At 38.9% G+C, this 19331-nt stretch overlaps 1 long non-coding RNA gene across 1 annotated transcript; it reads left to right on the forward strand.

Annotated features, from left to right (window-relative positions):
* Positions 1–11482: 11482 nt before the first annotated feature.
* Positions 11483–15211, forward strand: LOC142176501 (uncharacterized). Its single transcript, XR_012705152.1, has 2 exons — positions 11483–12194; positions 14846–15211. It is a non-coding gene; the product is annotated as an uncharacterized LOC142176501 (long non-coding RNA).
* The last annotated feature ends 4120 nt before the right edge of the window (positions 15212–19331 follow it).

The raw sequence follows: 19331 nt of genomic DNA on the forward strand, positions 1-19331 counted from the left end.
TTTATATCCCTGAACTGTGTAATGATCTGCTTCATGCGGCGTCATGATACGTAGGCAATCCCTATAGGATTCGATCATAGTCTTAAAAGAAAATAGAGAAAAGAAAGAAAGAAAAAAAAGAGGAAAAGAAAAAAGGGAGGGAAGAAAGAAAAGAGGGTCCAAACAAAAGAAAAAAAAGAATGAGAATTAAAAGAGCGAAACACAACAAAAGGAGAGAGGAAAAATCAGGATTCAAAATTTGGGAAAAGAGCCGGGATGAAACACATAAACCGTCGCAAAGCATTTAGAAACGTTTAACTGCTCAGGTGCATTGCATCCCCAATATGCAATTCCCTATCTGTTAAATGCTTCAAAACTGACCAAGTTATTGTGTGTGCATAGAAAGACAGGTTCTGTTTAGGTGGTTAGTTTAGTGGCATCCTGGCAAGTCACCCCTATAATACCAGATCAAAGCGCAAGGAAGTCATGACTAGCAAAGAGTCGGACACGGGTGTTGTCGACCCGCCGAGGGAGATTGTAGAATGGGAGTCTGAATTGAAAGAGGAGGTCCACAGGTTGAAGCATCAAATGGCTGAAATGTATCAAACCTGGATCAGGGGGCATCCTCCACCTTCATTTCCCGCTAACTACATAGAAAATCCCGCTTTCATCCCACCACTGGCACAAGCCCAGAATCCCACTACCGTTGATCTTTCCCCTCAGCATGCACCGGGTTTTACCCCTTTCCACCACTACCCCGGCACCTCGTCCCAAACTTTCCATGCTCCACCAACCAAAACAACCGCATACCCGGCTCCGACATCTTCTCCTATTTTCGTAGCCTCTCCGCGAGCTACCCTCCACCGATCTTCTAGTGAACCCGCGTTCCAAGCTCCTACACCCCTCACTTTGAACCTCCTATTGAAACTGAGAAACCATCCCGGAACATGGACCAGGATGAGATATTCAGGAAAGTGAAGAGTCTAGAGCAATCTTTGAAGAACATGCAAGGGATAGGAAGCCAAGTAAGTGTGGCTTACAAGGATTTATGCTTATTCCCTGATGTCCAACTGCCCGCTGGGTTCAAGATGCCCAAGTTTGACCTGTACAATGGACATGGAGATCCCGTGGCCCATTTGAGAGTCTTTTGCAGCAAGGTGAGAGGCGCCGGTGGGAAAGACGAATTATTAATGGCGTATTTCAGTCAGAGTTTGAGTGGGGCGGCTTTGGAATGGTACACCCACCAAGACGCTAGCAGGTGGTACACATGGGACGACTTGGCTCAGGCCTTTGCTCGGCACTTTCAGTACAATATAGACATTGTCTCGGATCGCCTATATTTGACCAAGGTAGAGAAGAAGCCCAGCGAGAGCTTTAGGGAATATGGTTTCAGATGGAGAGAACAAGCTGCACGGGTCAATCCTCCAATGGAAGAAGATGAGATGGTCGAGTACTTTCTTCAAGCCTTAGAACCTACTTACTTTGGCCATTTGATCTCAGCCATAGGTAAGTCCTTCAACGATGTAGTAAAGATGGGAGGAATGGTGGAAGAGGGACTTAAGTCAAGTAAGATCATGAGCTACTCTACCATAAAACAACCACACAGGCAATTCAAAGTGGCACCGGAAGCCTGTTAGGCAAAAAGAAGAAAGATAATGTCGCTATATTTGTCTCTGGATCAGGGCGTGGCCCAAGGGGTTCGCCTCACCAGTACACCCAACCTCGACCCCAACCTCAAGCCTACACCCAAGCTCCATATAATCCATCCCAACATTATTTCCCACCACAAGACCCTCAATATTCAGCCAGACCACCCCAATACCATGTTCACCATGCACAGTCATATGCGTAACCCCCTCTTTACCCGCAATGGCGTGCTCCAACTCCACAAAATCCTTATCCACCCCCACAACCATACCGAAACCCTACTGGTCTAATCTTTCGATCAAATCTGGATTATAGAAAAGAGAGGCAGCAGCGGAAAGAAACCTTCACCCCTCTTGGAGAGTCGTATACCAGTTTGTTTCAAAGGTTGATGCAGTTGGACGTTTTGAGGCCGATTGAGCCAAAGACACCAAATCCACCTCCAAGGAACCTTGATTATTCCCTCAAATGCGCATATTATTCTGATGCCCCAGGGCACGACACAGAGAAGTGTTGGCATTTGAAGTGGGCGATCCAAGAGCTTATTGATACAAATCAAATTGTGGTCCAGAGCCCGGAGGCGCCAAACATCAACCAAAATCCTTTGCCGGCCCATGCAGAGACACATATGATTGAGATAGTTCATAAGGACGGGGAGCCCAAGAATTCTTCCAAGTATGTCATGATGATCTGGGCTAGCGAAAGTAATCCAGTTAAAGCTCCAGATTTTGCAAAAGCAATGCCCTTGACAGTTGAAGGGGTGTCGGAGAAGCTAAGCACGCTCAACGTGAAGCCATCTGTATTGGTTGTGAAAGGGCCTCCGATTGATGTTGAAGCGAACCAGGAAAAGCAAAAAGTGGTCGTGCCAGGGGTCCTGGGCAAGCCTATCATAATCATGGAAGGGGCTCGTATTACCCCCGTTATTATTAAGCCAGTGACCTAGTTACCAATGGTTGACACAAAGGTCGTCCCGTGGAATTACAAACAGGTGATAGTAACATATAAAGGGAAAGAAGTAGAGGAAGAAGTCAATGAAACCGGAGGATTGACTCGTTCTGGGAGATGTTTTACCCCAGAAGAACTGAGAAAAGCCAAGCCATTCAAGGATGGCCACGTCCCAGTAAAGAAGCCGGTCACCGAATAAGAGGCTGAAGAGTTCCTGAAAAAGATAAAAATGCAAGACTATTCCATTGTAGAGCAGTTAAGGAAAACACCAGCTCAGATCTCTCTTTTGTCTTTGCTGATACATTCATATGACCACCGCAAATCCCTGATGAAGATTTTGAATGAGGCCTATATTCCTGATAAGATCACGGTGAACCACTTAGAAAAGATTGCTAACAAGATTTTCGAAGCAAACAGGATCACTTTCTCAGATGATGAACTTCCTATGGAGGGTATAGAGCACAACCGAGCTCTTTATCTCACAGTGAAGTGCGAGGATTCTGCTGTCTCAAGGGTACTGGTTGATAACGATTCTAGTGCAAATATTTGCCCTATGTCCACTTTGCAAAAGTTGAAGATCGGCACTGAAAGGATCCATATGAACAATGTATGTGTTCGAGACTTTGATGGAGGAGGGAAAGATTCTGTTGGTGATATAATGCTCGAATTGCCAATAGGGCCAGTTGAGTTCACTATGGAGTTCCAAGTGCTAGATGTGGCTGTCTCCTACAACTTGTTATTGGGCAGGCCCTGAACACATGCTGCCAAGGCAATCCCGTCTTCTCTATATCAAATGGTAAAGTTTGAATGGGACAGGCAGGAAATAGTTGTGCACGGTGATGAGAACTTATCTGCTTACAATGACACAACTGTTCTACTTATTGAAGTTTAAGATGATAAAGGGCCTTGGGTTTACCAAACGTTCGAAACAGTGTCTGTCGAGAAGATTCCTGAAGGAGAATGCATTCCAGGTCCGAAGCTACCATTTGTGTCCGTCATAGTAGCAAATGAACTGTTGAAGAATGGTTTTGTGCCCAGCAAAGGCCTGGGTTCATCTCTGCAGGGTATTGCACATTCGGTGTGTCCACGTGAAAGTTTCGGTACATTTGGTTTGGGATTCACACTCACAGGGAAGGACGTAAAAAAGGCTAAAAATTTGAAAAGAAAGGAATGGTCACTTCCTAAGCCTGTTCCACATGTCTCCAAGTCTTTTGTCAAGCCAGGGGTCGCAAAGCGCCCAATATCAGCGGTCCCAAAACCTGTGGTCGACTTTGATGAAGAGTTGATCAAGAGGTTCCAGAGTCTGTTTGATGAGGTTAATATGGTGGAAATCGGGGAAGGTTCCAATAATGCCGATGTGCAGCTCGTTGGGCCAAATGTGAAGCTTAGCAATTGGAAAGCTACTCCTCTCCCCACCCGGAAGGAGTTTTGGTAGTTTGCTTTGTTTTCCTTTTTGTTATCTGGGTTATTCCAGGGTTGTAATCTAGATTTTTTATTTTTTGCTTGTTTTGATGTACAAACCCTTCTATCCTTTTATTTTCAATGAAATACAATTTCCCGTTTTCCATTATTCCTGATAGCGTTTCATTTTTGTTTTGTTTCTTTTTTCTGTACAGTTCTTTTTATGCTGGTTTCAATGACATGACATGCATGAGGAATTTTTAGCCAAATCGTAAAAGCCAATCTAATTCTGAAACAACAATCTAAGAAGTAGAGTGTGATGATGAAAATGAATATGATGAAGAAGCAGCATTTCAGGAAATCAGTAGAGAACTAAATCACTTTGAAGAAAAACCCAAGCCTAATTTGAATGAAACTGAAGTAATCAATTTAGGAGATCAAGATAATATCAGGGAAACCAAGATAAGTGTGCATCTGGAACCACAAATCAAGGAAAAAATAATCAAAGCACTGTTTGAATATAAAGATGTTTTTGCATGGTCGTATGACGACATGCCGGGTTTGAGCACTGATTTGGTAGTTCATAAATTGCCAACTGATCCGGCATTCCCTCCAGTCAAGCAAAAGTTAAGGAAGTTTAAGACTGACATGAGTGTGAAGATCAAAGAAGAAATCACAAAGCAGCTTGACGCAAAGGTCATTCGGGTCACTCGATATCCCACTTGGTTAGCTAATGTCGTGCCAGTACCAAAGAAGGATGGTAAGACCAGGGTCTGTGTTGATTATCGTGATCTCAATAAGGCAAGTCCAAAAGATAACTTTCCATTGCCGAACATCCATATTCTGATCGACAATTGTGCCAAGCATGAGATTGGGTCTTTTGTGGATTTGCTACGCAAGATATCACCAGATCCTGATGGATGAGGAAGATGCAGAAAAGACAGCATTCATCACACCATGGGGGACATACTGCTACCGGGTAATGCCATTTGGTTTGAAGAATGCTGGGGTAACTTACATGAGGGCAATGACTACCATATTTCATGAGATGATACACAAGGAAATTGAGGTTTATGTAGATGATGTGATCATAAAGTCAAAGAAGCAGTTCGACCATGTTGGAGACTTGAGAAAGTTTTCCAAAGGCTCCGCAGGTACAACCTCAAGCTCAATCCGGCAAAAAGTGCATTTAGTGTCCCGTCCGGGAAACTGTTGGGATTCGTAGTCAATCGACGTGGTATTGAGTTGGACCCATCAAAGATCAAAGCCATCCAAGAATTACCACCGCCAAAGAACAAAACCGTGGTAATGAGCCTTCTCGAAAGGTTAAACTACATCAGCAGGTTTGTTGCTCAACTCACGACAACTTGTGAGCCCATCTTTAAGTTGCTGAAGAAGAATGTTGCGGTTAAGTGGACAAATGAGTGTCAGGAAGCATTTGATAAGATCAAGAGTTACCTGTCAAACCCAACTGTGCCGGTCCCGCCAGAACCTGGGAGACCTTTAATTCTCTATTTGACAGTATTGAATAATTCTTTCGGTTGTGTGTTGGGTCAACACGACATCACGGGCAAGAAAGAGCGAGCCATTTATTATCTCAACAAGAAGTTCATTCCTTATGAGGTTAAGTATACTCTTCTTGAAAGGACATGTTGCGCCCTGATTTGGGTGGCACAAAAGTTAAAGCATTATCTGTCATCCTACACTACTTACCTCATTTCTCGCATGGATCCTCTAAAGTATATCTTTTAGAAGCCTATGCCCATAGGAAGATTGGCAAAGTGGCAGATTTTACTCATAGAGTTTGACATCATCTATGTGACTCGGACCGCGATGAAAGCCCAAGCCCTGGCCGATCACTTGGCCGAGAATCCGGTAGATGAAGAATATGAGCTACTGAAGACTTATTTTCCTGATGAAGAAGTGATGTATGTTGACGAGGCTGATCATGATGAAAAGCCAGGTTGGAAACTCTTCTTTGATGGAGCTGCTAATATGAAAGGTGTCGGAATAGGGGCTGTACTCATTTCTGAAACAAGGCATCACTACCCCGTAACAGCTCAGCTTCGATTTTATTGCACTAACAACATGGCTGAATACGAGGCATGCATTCTGGGTTTGAGGCTAGCTATAGACATGGGAGTTCAAGAAATATTGGTTTTGGGAGATTCAGATTTATTGGTTCACCAGATTCAGGGAGAATGGGAGACTCGAGATTTGAAGCTCATACCGTATCGACAATGTCTGCATGATCTTTGTCAATGATTCAGGTCGGTAGAATTCAGGCATATTCCTAGGATTCACAATGAGATTATCGATGCCTTGGTTACTCTGGCGTTAATGCTACACCATCCGGATAAGACTTATGTCGACCCTCTGCATATCCAAATCTGTGATCAGCATTCCTACTGCAATGTGGTTGAGGAGGAACCTGATGGTGAGCCTTGGTTCCATGATATCAAGTAATATATCAAATCGGGGGTATATCCGGTACATGCCACAGGTGATCAAAAGAGAACCATTTGACGTCTAGCTAGTGGATTTTTCTTAAGTGGGGGAATATTGTACAAGAGAACTCCAGATCTAGGACCACTAAGGTGCATAGATGCTAAACAAGCTTCGAATATCATGGCCGAAGTCCATTCTGAAGTTTGCGAGCCGCATATGAGTAGGTATGTCTTGGAAAAGAAGATTCTTCGAGCAGGTTATTATTGGCTCACCATGGAACGAGATTGCATCAGCTTCGTTTGCAAATGTCATCAATGCCAGGTGCACGATGATTTGATTCATTCCCCGCCATCTGAGTTGCACACAATGTTTGCACCTTGGCCCTTCGTTGTTTGGGGCATGGATGTCATTAGACCAATTGAGCTGGCAACGTCAAACGGGAACAGGTTTATTCTGGTGGCCATTGATTACTTTACTAAGTGGGTCGAAGCTGTAACTTTCAAGTCCGTGACCAAGAAGGCGGTGGTAGATTTTGTTCATTCAAACATCATTTGCCGGTTCAGAATTCCCAAGGTAATCATCATAGATAATGCTGCTAACCTCAACAGTCATTTGATGAAAGAGGTATGCCAACAGTTCAAGATTATGCATCTAAACTCCACTCCGTATCTTCCTAAGGCAAACGGAGCTGTTGAGGCTGCTAACAAGAACATAAAGAAGATACTTCGTAAGATGGTGCAAGGTTCCAGGCAATGGCATGAAAAGTTACCTTTTGCTTTACTGGGTTATCGCATTACTGTTCGCACTTCAATAGGTGCAACTCCCTATTTGCTGGTATATGGAATCGAGGCAGTTATACCTGCGGAAGTTGAGATTCCATCCCTGCGGATCGTTGCTGAAGCTGAAATTGATGATGATGAGTGGGTCAAGACCCGGCTAGAGCAATTGAATTTGATTGATGAAAAAAGATTGGCAGCAGTATGTCACGGTCAATTGTATTAGAAAAGAATGGAAAGTGCATACAACAAGAAGGTGCGTCCCCGAAAATTTGAGGTGGGTCAGCTAGTGTTGAAACACATCCTTCCACATCAGGCTGAAGCTAAAGGCAAGTTTGCCCCAAACTGGCAGGGGCCGTTCAATGTGACAAAGGTGTTGCCCAATGGTGCTTTGTATTTAACAGACATAGAAGGTAAATGTGTGGATATGACCATCAATTCTGATGTAGTCAAGAGATATTATGTATGATTTCTTTGCTTATCTTCAATCGCATTTTGTACTAGGCATGTTCAAAGTTGGAATGACGAAGGCATTTTATTCTACTATCCCAAACACTTGTATCATTTGTTACCTCTTTTGATCCTTATTTATGTTCTTTCATACCCTTCTTTTGGAATCAGAAGTAGAGCTGGAAATAGAAAAGAAAAAGAAAAGAAAAAAAAAGAGAAAAGCAAAAGAAAGAAAAGAGAAAAAGAAAAAGAAAAAGAAAAGCAAAGCAAAGTAACAAAAACAAAACAACTTTTACTAGTTGGAACTACGTTAGACTTGATTCCTTTTAAGGATACGTAGCCATCCTTACTTTGAGGTTCAGTCCCATCATATAAAAAATTCAAAATTCCCCAGATTCAAAAAAGAACTGGGGCAGAAGTTTTAGTTTTGCAATAGGTCTGATTCCAAAAGTTGTAATTTTGAACCCTTTCATCTTAAGTCATGTTGAGCTTTATACCACCTTTTCTTTCTAACCCTTTCCAAAAGCCTATACTACGTTCCAAAGAAAGACCTTCCGATCAATCTTTGAGGATGCCAAGTCAAGTGAGATAGAGGTATGATTTCCATCATGGGTAATACTTTGTTCATTGGGTACAAGGAAAATAAATAAAATGAGAGAGTCTTATTGGTGAAAACCCTCACGGGCACCGTAAGGCGATGGTGAGCTGAGGGAAAATTTAAAATGAGAGAGTCTTATTGGTGAAAACCCTCACGGGCACCGTAAGGCGGCGGTGAGTTGAGAGATGAACAAATGAGAGAGGTATGTTGGTGAAAACCCTTCGGGGCACTACAAGTCAAAAGATGTTGGTGACTTTACAGAAAAGTTGGATCATTGAAAGCCTGATTTTTGAAGTATGAAGACATGACATGAACTGAAATGAGATTAGTTGGATGGATTAGGCTGATCAATCCAAAATGCATGTCATGATCATTAGAGCCAGTTGATTCATTCAGATAAGTCTCTTTTCCATTTTTCTTTAAATAGTCATCTCAGTTTTTTCCTTTTTATTCCTAATTCTCGAAGTCACTTCGCTTCGTCTCTTTTCGGTCTATTTTTCTATGTCTCTATCAAATCAGTCTTTGTTAAGCATGCAAGAAAGGACTTCAAAGCTCATTACCATCTTTTTATTTACACCAAGCAAAATTCGGCCAGGCACATCACAAGTGACATGATTTAGAATGAGCAATGCAGTGGTAACTGAAGTTCAGTGGTCAAGTGATTCGTGAATTTGTAGGAAATGCAAAAGTTCAACAGTTGTCAGAATGAAAGTGTCATACGACGAGTTGAGTGTAAGAGATTCAATTCATTCAGAGGTTTTGTGGTCGAGGTCCGATCAAAAGGTCAAACAATTCTTTGTAGCCTGAAGCAGCTAATCAAAACGAAGCGAGGTAGTGGCAGAAGCAGACACTTTCAGCAAGGATGCCACAAACTAACCACCATATTTTCAAACTGACAAAATTTTCTTTGTTTTAAGCAGGGGAAAGAAATCTTGTTTGCTTTGCCAGGAATCCCCCATGAGGAAAGCATGTTCCAGATAAGTTCAGTTTTAACTATTCAGAACCCTCCTGGATAGGGGGATCTAGTTTTAAATTTTCAGGACCCTCCTGGATAATGGGATTCAACTAACAATCAATGAGGTTCCTGGTACAAACTGGGGCAGAAAATTTTCTTTGTTTTGTCTGTGTTGTTGTGATAGCAGGCGCCCACCTGGAGAATGAGGGAATTTATTTCAAGTTTTAAGTCAGTCGCAGGCGCCCACCTGGAGAACGAGGGAATTTATTTCAAGTGTAAGTCATCAGGCGCCCACCTGGAGAATGAGGGAATTCATTTCAATTTTTAAGTCATTAGGTGCCCACCTGGAGAATGAGGGAATTCATTTCAGTTTTAAGTCAGCACAGGTGCTCACCTGGAGAATGAGGGAATTTATTTTATTTTTAAGTCAGCATCAGGCGCCCGCCTGGAGAATGAGGGAATTCATTTCAATTTTTAAGTCATTAGGCGCCCACCTGAAGAATGAGGGAATTCATTTTAGTTTTAAGTCAGCACAGGCGCCCACCTGGAGAATGAGGGAATTTATTCCACTTTTAAGTCAATGCAGGCGCCCACCTGGAGAATGAGGGAATTCATTTCAGTTTTAAGTCATCAGGCGCCCACCTGGAGAACGAGAGAATTTATTTCAATTTTTAAGTCAACAAGCGCCTACCTGAAGAATGAGGGAATTTATTGCAAGTTTGAAGTCAGCATCAGGCACCCACCTGAAGAACAAGGGAATTCATTTCAAGTTTTAAGTTAGCACAGGCGTCCACCTGGAGAATGAGAGAATTTATTTGAAGTTTTAAGTCAGCAGGCGCCCACCTGGAAAACGAGAGAATTCATTTCAATTTTTAAGTCATCAGGCGCCCACCTGAAGAATGAGAGAATTTATTTCAAGTTTTAAGTCAGCAGGCGCCCACCTGGAGAATGAGAGAATTTATTTCAATTTTAAGTCATCAGGCACCCACCTGAAAAACGAGGGAATTTATTTCAAGTTTTAAGCATCAGGCGCTCACCTGGAGAATGAGGGAATTCATTTCAGTTTTAAGTCAGCACAGGCACCCACCTGGAGAATGAGGGAATTTATTTCAAGTTTTAAGTCAGCAGGCGCCCACCTGGAGAACGAGGGAATTTATTTCAAGTTTTAAGTCAACCAGGCGCCCACCTGGAGAATGAGAGAATTTATTTCAAGTTTTAAGTCATCAGACACCCACCTAGAGAACGAGGGAATTTATTTCAAGTTTTAAGTCATCAGGCGCCCACCTAGAGAACGAGGGAATTCATTTCAGTTTTAAGTCAAAATCAGGTGCCCACCTGGAGAATGAGGGAATTTATTTCGGTTTTAAGTCATTAGGCTCCCACCTGGAGAATGAGGGAATTTATTTCGGTTTTAAGTCATCAGGCGCCCACCTGGAGAATGAGGAAATTCATTTCAAGTGTAAGTCATCAGGCGCCTACCTGGAGAACGAGGGAATTCATTTCAGGTTTTAAGTCAGCATCAGGCGCCCACCTGCAGAATGAGGGAATTCATTTCAAGTTTTTAAGTCAGCAGGCGCCCACCTAGAGAATGAGGGAATTTATTTCAAGTTTTAAGTCATCAGGCGCCCACCTGGAGAACGAGGGAATTCATTTCAGGTTTTAAGTCAGCATCAGGCGCCCACCTGGAGAATGAGGGAATTTATTTCAAGTTCAAGTTAGAGAGGCATCAGGAGCCCGCTTGAAGAATAGGGTCAACTTCCAGTTTTTTTCAAATTCAAGTCAACAGGATGCCCACCTGAAAAAATGAGGGACCGCGAACCGGAACCTCGACGGAACGGTATCTCACTCGACTTTCTCATCCTCTCCACACACTCCATCACTTATGAACTACACGTGGTCTGATTCCTTTATAGCCAAGGATATGTAGGCAGCTCAGATACCAGGGCTCGGTCACAATCTTTTGTCCGTCTTTGTTTCGTTTTGAATAAGCGTTGGGTCATAAATCAATTACGTTGCTTAATTCATTACTCAAAAACTCTTCGAGTTTTCAAGCAAAGAGGAGCAGTTGTAAGCACGTAATTTTTGACCTGCGCAAAAGTGGTATTTTAAAAATATTTATTTATTTCCATTTTAATAGGATTTCAGTCAGCTTTTAGTTTTAATTTTAAAACATAAGTTTTAAAAACACAAAAATGGTTTTATAATGTTTCTTTTCTTATTTATATATATATATATATATATATATATATATAAATATATATTAGCTTATTAGTATTTTATAATATTTATAACACTTAAAAAATACCAAAAATATTTTTATTTTAATATATAGATCACTTTAATAGTTTATTCTTATTAATTAGTATATTTTGATAGTATTTTTATTTTTATTTTTATTTTTGTTCAATAAGAAAGAATTAAGTTCGGGCCAATTGGGAGCTCATTTCGAATTTTAGTGGCTTAGCAAGACAAAGGCCCATTCTTCCCAATCTCTTTTAGCCCAAACCTTTTCTCACCCATAAAATCCCTCCTTAATCATAGTCATCGATCTACTTTCATCCAATGGCCAAGGTTCTTTTCCCAAACCATATAAAACCCATATTTTCACAAAACCTAACAGAGGTCTTCGTTATTCTAACGGCTGCCCACTCCCAAAAATCCCATTCCCTTCTGTATCTCTATCTTCCTCAAAAAGAGGAAAAAATTCCAAAAGCTTCTGCCACCACCCTCTCATTCTCTCAACCCAACAACACTCAGCCCCACACACACGTAGATACAGTAGAGGGGAAACGGACGAGTAATGGAGGCCACCATTTTTATCTCCGAAATCTTACATTGAAGCTCTGTGCTCGAAGTCGAGGTCGCCGGCAGGTTTTTCGTTCGGGATTACCAGTGCGATTCCGGTCTTAAGTTCGAGTTTCTGTTTCCGTCGGGGTTTTTCAATCCGGGTTTCCACTCATATACGGCTACTGTAATCGAAAAGCTGTCACTCTTTGAGGTCAATTTCTTTCTCTGATAAGTTTCCTCTCTATTAATCTCCGATGATTATGAATGCCGTGTGATTATTCTGTTGTTTGTCTAGAACTTTCTTAATTTAGTTTATTTATGTTAAAGTTTCTGTTGATGCGTTATTTGGGAGCATACATGAATTAATTAGTTTATGAAAATGTGGCTGCAAATGTTTGGATTTTCATTGATTACGATCTGTTTGGTTAAGCCATGACAATGTTTGGATTTAAAAGCAAAAGAGAGGTTTTGGTTTCTTGAGACAAATTGTTCGTGGCAGAGAACTCAAAATTAAATGATTCGAGCTTTGGATAATTTCTGTTATTTTTTTTTTTTACCTTTCTTATGTTAATTCGACTCTTAATAAGAGCATTTTTAAGCCGTAGGTTGATTTTTTTAAGAAAAATTGAAGTTGGATTTTGGGTTCGGTTAATAACGAGAAGGAACATGCTAGCATGTTTATTCCATCAACTAATTTGCTTCTTTTCTACAACTTTCATAATCCATGGCCTTACAATAATCTCAAATTAATATATGATAAATAACTCGAACATCGTAGTTTGCTTTAGGCGCGATTAATAAATCATCGTGACTATGGGTACGGTTCCCATGGTATAGTCATGATACGTAATCCCCAATTCGAGTGTGCGTTTCACGTGACTCGACCTCAACTTCAAACAATAATAATAAAAATAAGCATGTCGTAAATCGCGGGTGCATTTCATGTGGCGCGGTTTGCGACGTGTGCCAAAACGACAAGTGTACGACATCGTGACTTATTCCAGAAATAATTTCATAAATAATTAAAAACGGTTAAAAAGTAAAAATGCACAATAGGCTTTAAATATGTAATAAATCAGATAATTAGGCCAAGTATTAATTGTTAAGCGACCGTGCTAAAACCACGGAACTCGGGAGTGTCTCACACCTTCTTCTGGGTTAACAGAATTCTTCTGTGTTCGCGGACCATAAAATAGAGTCAATTTCCTCGATTTGGGATTTAAAATAAACCGGTGACTTGGGACACTATAACAACTATTCCAAGTGGCGACTCTGATAAATAAATAATCCCATTTAGATTAACGTCACTTTAATTGAAAAAACTCCATTATTCCCCTTCGGGAAAAAAGGAGGTGTGACAGTCATCTCAAAGAATAAGCGGATTTTAACCTGGTGGATTTCTTCTAGTCAAAGAAGAGTCCAGTTGCGAACGTTAAATTAATAAGAATTCATTAAAATCCAAAATTGAATATAAAAGTTAATTGAAAGTCAAAGAAAATACAATGAAGATTATATTATATTGCTTAATCAGATTCACAATGACCAAAATTGAATTTAGTTAGTAACTAATGGTCTTAAAAAATTATTCCTTATAGAAGAGGAAGACAAGGCAAACAATACCCTATAAATACTCGCCGTTTTTTTGCCTGTGTTCTCACTTCCAACACTAGTTCTTCACATTCCCCATTAAATTCTTCCTTTTACAGACCCGATTCTTTCTCCCTTTAAACCCTAGCTGGTTTTTGTTTTTGTTTTTTTCCTTTTCTAAAAACCCTAAACTATAATGTCATTCAAACGATCTCGAGTTAGCCGCTCTGATAGCTTCGACCATCCCAGTTACTCTAGAAATTCATCTACTCAAAATCCAAACAAGTTTTTCAAGCCATCTTTTGTTGTTTCTTCTCCTGTTAAGCCATTTGTTGGTGTTGGTATGAAGCCTGTGTCAGCAGAGTCTTGGCAATTTTCTCAAGGAGTGCTTCTTTTGCAAGTCGAGTATTCAGTCAGATAAAAGCATCTTCATGTACAGGTATTCAAATCTCTCTATCTATATATATATATATATAGTGTGTGCGTGTGTTCTTTGTGAATTTTCTTATATGTGATTGGTTTTTCAATTTTCTTATATGTGATTGGATTGACTACCAACTTGCCTGAATATTGCCCGCTCTGCGCAGCGGCAGATCCAGAATTTAAATATTGAGTGTGTGCGCTTTTCAAATATAAATCTTACATTTTTTTGTACTTCTATCTGCAGTTCTTGTACTGGCATTCTCCTACCTAGTCTATCTATATGTTTTTTTGTGAATTTTTTTAATATCATTCGAGTTGATTAGACTGATCAGGAGTAATTTTTATCAGCGTTTCTAACATGCTTCGGTATTTTCGAACATCTTTTGTACTTCTGCAGCTTGACTAGTATGTACTCCTTTCGAAACAGTGAATTCTGACATAAAATCTTCCAGTTTTTTCCAAATAAAACTTAGAAATTACATAAATAGTGTTATAACTCATATTAGTTAATAATTCAAAGTAATTTTTAAAAAATTACGTTCAAGAAAAATGTATATTTTTCACTCTCCAAACAGTAATAGTGCCACGTAAAGTGGTATTGAGTGAGCATATATTTTATTTTCTCAATCTGTCATGAGTCTACTTCTGATTTAGTTTTTCAATCTAACATTACTGATTTCTGGTAGTCCCATAATGTTGTACTATACGTGTGCTTTGAAATATAAATCTTATTTTATTTGTTCATATTTTTCTCACACACATATAGGATTCGAGCTAAAATATAAATCTTACCTGAATTTTTATGAGCTTTAATTTTGTAATTAATTTTCACGCACTATATTGATAACACAGGTCTCTTGCATTCTGCAAAGAAGAATGCCGTGCAATTCAGATGCATTTTGATGAAGAATTAGTGAAGCAATCGAAGTTATCAAACAAAAAGGTGCAGCATTAATAGATCGAGTATTTTGCAGATGAAGTCTGATAATTGAATCGTCCTAGAAACTATATACCAATCTAGGTGTCTGGCTGTCAATTTTTGGTGATAAGCTTTGCACTTGGGGTCATGTATAATGAATATTTTGTTTTGTTTAGAAAGCAGAAAAGAGGTTTTCAATTCTGAAGGACTATACTAGGTCATGAATTGTGCTATATAGCATTTGAACAATATTGTGGTATATGAGATCATGTTATTTTACAGTTTGTCAAGTTATAGTCATTGAAAATGTTATCTTGTTATGTCTCTTTTTGGATTGCCTATGTCTATGCATAAATATCGAAAACAAAAAGGTAGATTTTGCACCTAGTGCTTTAAGTATATTACTACCCTTATGGAAGTTATTTTATTCATACTCAGATTTTACATCCAACTAGTAAATATATGAAATACGTATTTGGTACACTTTTTACCACTTAATCATTATTAACTAATACGTACTCTCACATTAATTTATTACTTAACCATGATAAATTAATATCGTGGTGTTAACATATAGTAATATGTTATCACCGAAGGGTGCGGTGAAGAACCGGACATTGGAATTTGAAGGGGGGAAAAGGACAGAATCTATTTAGATTCAGATATATAAGTCTAGATTCATTGAACGTACTAGTGCATAAGATATTGTAATATGTTCTATCTTTAATTGTAGTATAGTTACTTAACTTGTTAGGTGTAAAAGATAATTATCTAAATTAGGGAGCGCTCAAACTTACGTTATTTAGCTAGTGTTTTGTATTTCTGCGTTATAAATACCCATTTTAGAATAGTTACTTACCTTGATATAGTAGTACAATTACTTACCATATTATACATTCACAAACCTCCTATATAAATATTTAAGTTAATTTTCCAAAATATTCCTTTCCTTGGTAGTGTATCCTATGAACAACGAATGCAATGAGCTACATGTACGTACTTAAGCAATTTAATGTGATGCGCAGTTGCATGCCACTGTTACGTTGCCTGTGCAATACTACATCAACTCTTCTTTGATCTATAGGCTCGGCACAACCTATGTTATTTTTATAACCATTGTATTGCTCATAGCACAACCTATGTTATTATTATTGAGTATCAAAAGTATATGATTCACAGAATAAAATCAAGGAGGAAGAGGAGGAAGTCAGCCTTATGGAAAAGAACACTGGAGTTTCGAAACTTAAGTTGCCTAAGAGAAAAGAAATTTGTTCTAGGTTGTCCACCAACTCTCTGGATATGCTCGCTGAACATTCGAATCCGTGATCTTCGTTATAAATACGCGGTAGTAATGATACCAACTGAGAAAAATGTTGCAACATCAACTCAAGCAGGGAATAATAATGTAGGGATTATGTCGGAGCAACTGAGCTCCAAGCTGACATTGGAAGAGAAGCTCGACCAACACAAGTATAAGTATGAATTTTGTAATTTGGAATTGCCCGGGAGCCAATAGTCCTGAGTTTTGAAGGAAATTTATATCAATGCATAATAATTACAAACCAGTTATGGTAGCACTTTTGGAGACTGGTTAATTTGGAGGATCATAGTTTTATAATGAATGACTATAGCTATTATTCAAACATGCTGCAACCACCTGCTATTGGAAACTCTGGAGGAATAGCTGTCTTTTGGAACAACTCGAAAGTGCAGCTCGATCAAATGAGATCACGGCGCTACCCTCGAGCCCAGTCCTTTGTTGTTTTCAATTAATGTTAACGAAACCTATATATTGATGTTCATAATAGAAATAGAATTTAAGTTATATATATACATCGTCAGCATAAAGATAATTTTACATTATCAGGTCAACCCAAAAGATATGTTTAGTAGTACAGGTAAGCCTCTTTAAAATGTGTAAATTGCAATCGTGGTAATAAGAAAAATTATCGCAGCAACAAGTAAAGTGACCTGCTAGTATAGAAATTTTCTATATTATTAACATATATAACTTAAACTCATTGAAATATTCTTTGAAATAATATAAAAGATATAGATGATATCTTCACAGAGGCTTGACTGGTTGGGGGTGGGGGTTTCAATGATATATGTTATAGAGCTTCTGATAAGTTTGGGGGTAACCCCATCAATATGAATTGTGCCAATAATAGTTGAATGCTTCAACGTACCATGAATTGATAGACCTTGGATTTAAAGCAATATATACACTACAAATAAGAGGAAAAGCAAATGAAAATCAATCTTGGAGCTAGCTAAGCATCGGAGCAAATGTTTTTATTTGCTTTTGTATTATGATTTACCGCCCTCTTTTGGTATTATATTCTTATGAACAACACCAAATTAGGAAACTTATCCCTAGGAACTAGGAAGGTCAAAGTTTGTAATAGTATCTAGTTTTTTTACAAATAAATATTATCTCTATTATAGATAATAATTAAAAAAAAACATGCTCTTTTAGTTTCATGCACTATTCCGTAAGGTGGCGTTAAGTGTCCAAATGCCCATTGTAGTTCATGTATGGAGAAGCCCAGACAAGATAAGACGATTTGTTATTTCGAATCAAGTATATTTATGTGGAAAGAAAATAAAACTATGCACAAATAGTAAGATAAATCACATCGAATATTCTCAACATGTTGACTCTAGATCATATATTCGTCTCTGAACACGATGACCTCTAGTCTTGAGCTTTTATACAATTCAATTCGATGAGAAATGAGTCAAGGTTGGCTAGTATCCTTCCCATTACAATTTTTTTCTGCGCCTGTTAGAGCCTTCCCGTTACATTTTTCCCCCTTTCCAAAGCTTTACACTACTAAAAATTGGCTAATTTCGTCCAGGAAAACCGACCGAAATCGGTAGGAAATTGAGAAAAAGCGACCGATTTTAATTAGTCGGAAAAATAATGGTCGCTAAGGTGTTTTGACCGAAATCCGTCAAAAATTTCAATGTGTTGACTGACAGTCAAACTACATTTACCGATCGAAATCGGTCGGTATTAACTAAAAAAAATTAATTTAATTTTCAAAATACCGACCGAAATCGGTCGGAATTTTAAATATATAATAATTTTAGAAATATTCCAGATATATATTTTTTTGTATCGCATGTATACTCCCCAGCCCGAGATATCATAGCACCACTGTGAGCACGTAATTTTTGCCCGACTGAAAATACTCCTATAAAATTTACAAAAATAGATTTTTCTAATTATTTTAATTTTATTGAATTTTAGGACTTTCTGGTTAATTTTTGTTTGCATTTAGTTGCATTTTAATATTTAAAATTACAAAACAATACCAAAAATATTTAAAGTATTCCTTGCATAGCATCTTAGATTTAATTGCATTTAGTATTTAATTGCATTATTAAACAAAAATCACAAAAAATATGGTTCATTTTTACATTTTAGCTTTTAATTGCAAAGTAGTAATTTTTCTTTCATTAGTTTAAATTAATTAATTATTTAAATGGTAAAATAGATAACTAAGTTTATTTCTACAAATTAGATTGATTTAGGACTTAATTTAGATTTTTAATTAATTTTATTAGGATTTAAAATTTAAAAAATAAAATAAAATTGTTTGGTCCCAAATTTAGGCCTTAACGATTTCTGGGCCCAAATCCGCCCAACCCAACACCTACACACCCCTGAACCCATGACCCGCCGACCAAACCCATCAACCCGACCCATTACCCCTTTTTAATCTCAACCATTCATCTTACTTAATCGGACAGCCTAGAACTCCTCACACACCCCTTTAAAACTGTCCTAAAGACCCCCAACCCCTCAGAACTAACCCCCCACTTTCACCTCTCTCACCCTCCGCCTATCACCACCGGCCGCCGCCCGCCGGAAATCGCCTCACGGCGGCGGCCCACCTCCAATTTCACACCACATAATCCCCAACACCCTATAATCCCCATCCTACCATTATTTTCCCCTACCCTCCCCCCTCCCCCTCCCCACCCACTTTTGTTAATTTCAAATCTGATATTTCAACCAAAAAAAAAAACCTAAGCCGCTCTTAATCTGATTTTTGTGTGTTCAAGGCTCGATTTAACTCGAGACTTGCGTTAAGCAATTGTTCTTGTTAAGAATAATTGATTAACGTTAGTTTTGATTCATTCCGAGAGTCGCCGGATTCCGGCCAAGTCACCATTGACCGGCCAACTTCGTCGCTTTCATCGTGCATCGAGCCGCTTCGATTCGTCGATTCATTCCGGCCAAAATTAGTACCCTTCCTCTCTTTTCTATTGATTCTCCTTTTCTTTTTCTTATTTCTTTATTTGAATTAATTTTTAGTTTGTTTAAAGTTAGTTGAATTTAATAGGTTAATTGCGTAAATTCTAGGTTAATTGAACTAATTTTAACTAGTTAGTCAATGATTTTCATAT

This window comes from Nicotiana tabacum, chromosome 22 (genome assembly GCF_000715075.1).
Source record: "Nicotiana tabacum cultivar K326 chromosome 22, ASM71507v2, whole genome shotgun sequence".
NCBI classification, from domain to species: Eukaryota; Viridiplantae; Streptophyta; class Magnoliopsida; order Solanales; family Solanaceae; genus Nicotiana; species Nicotiana tabacum.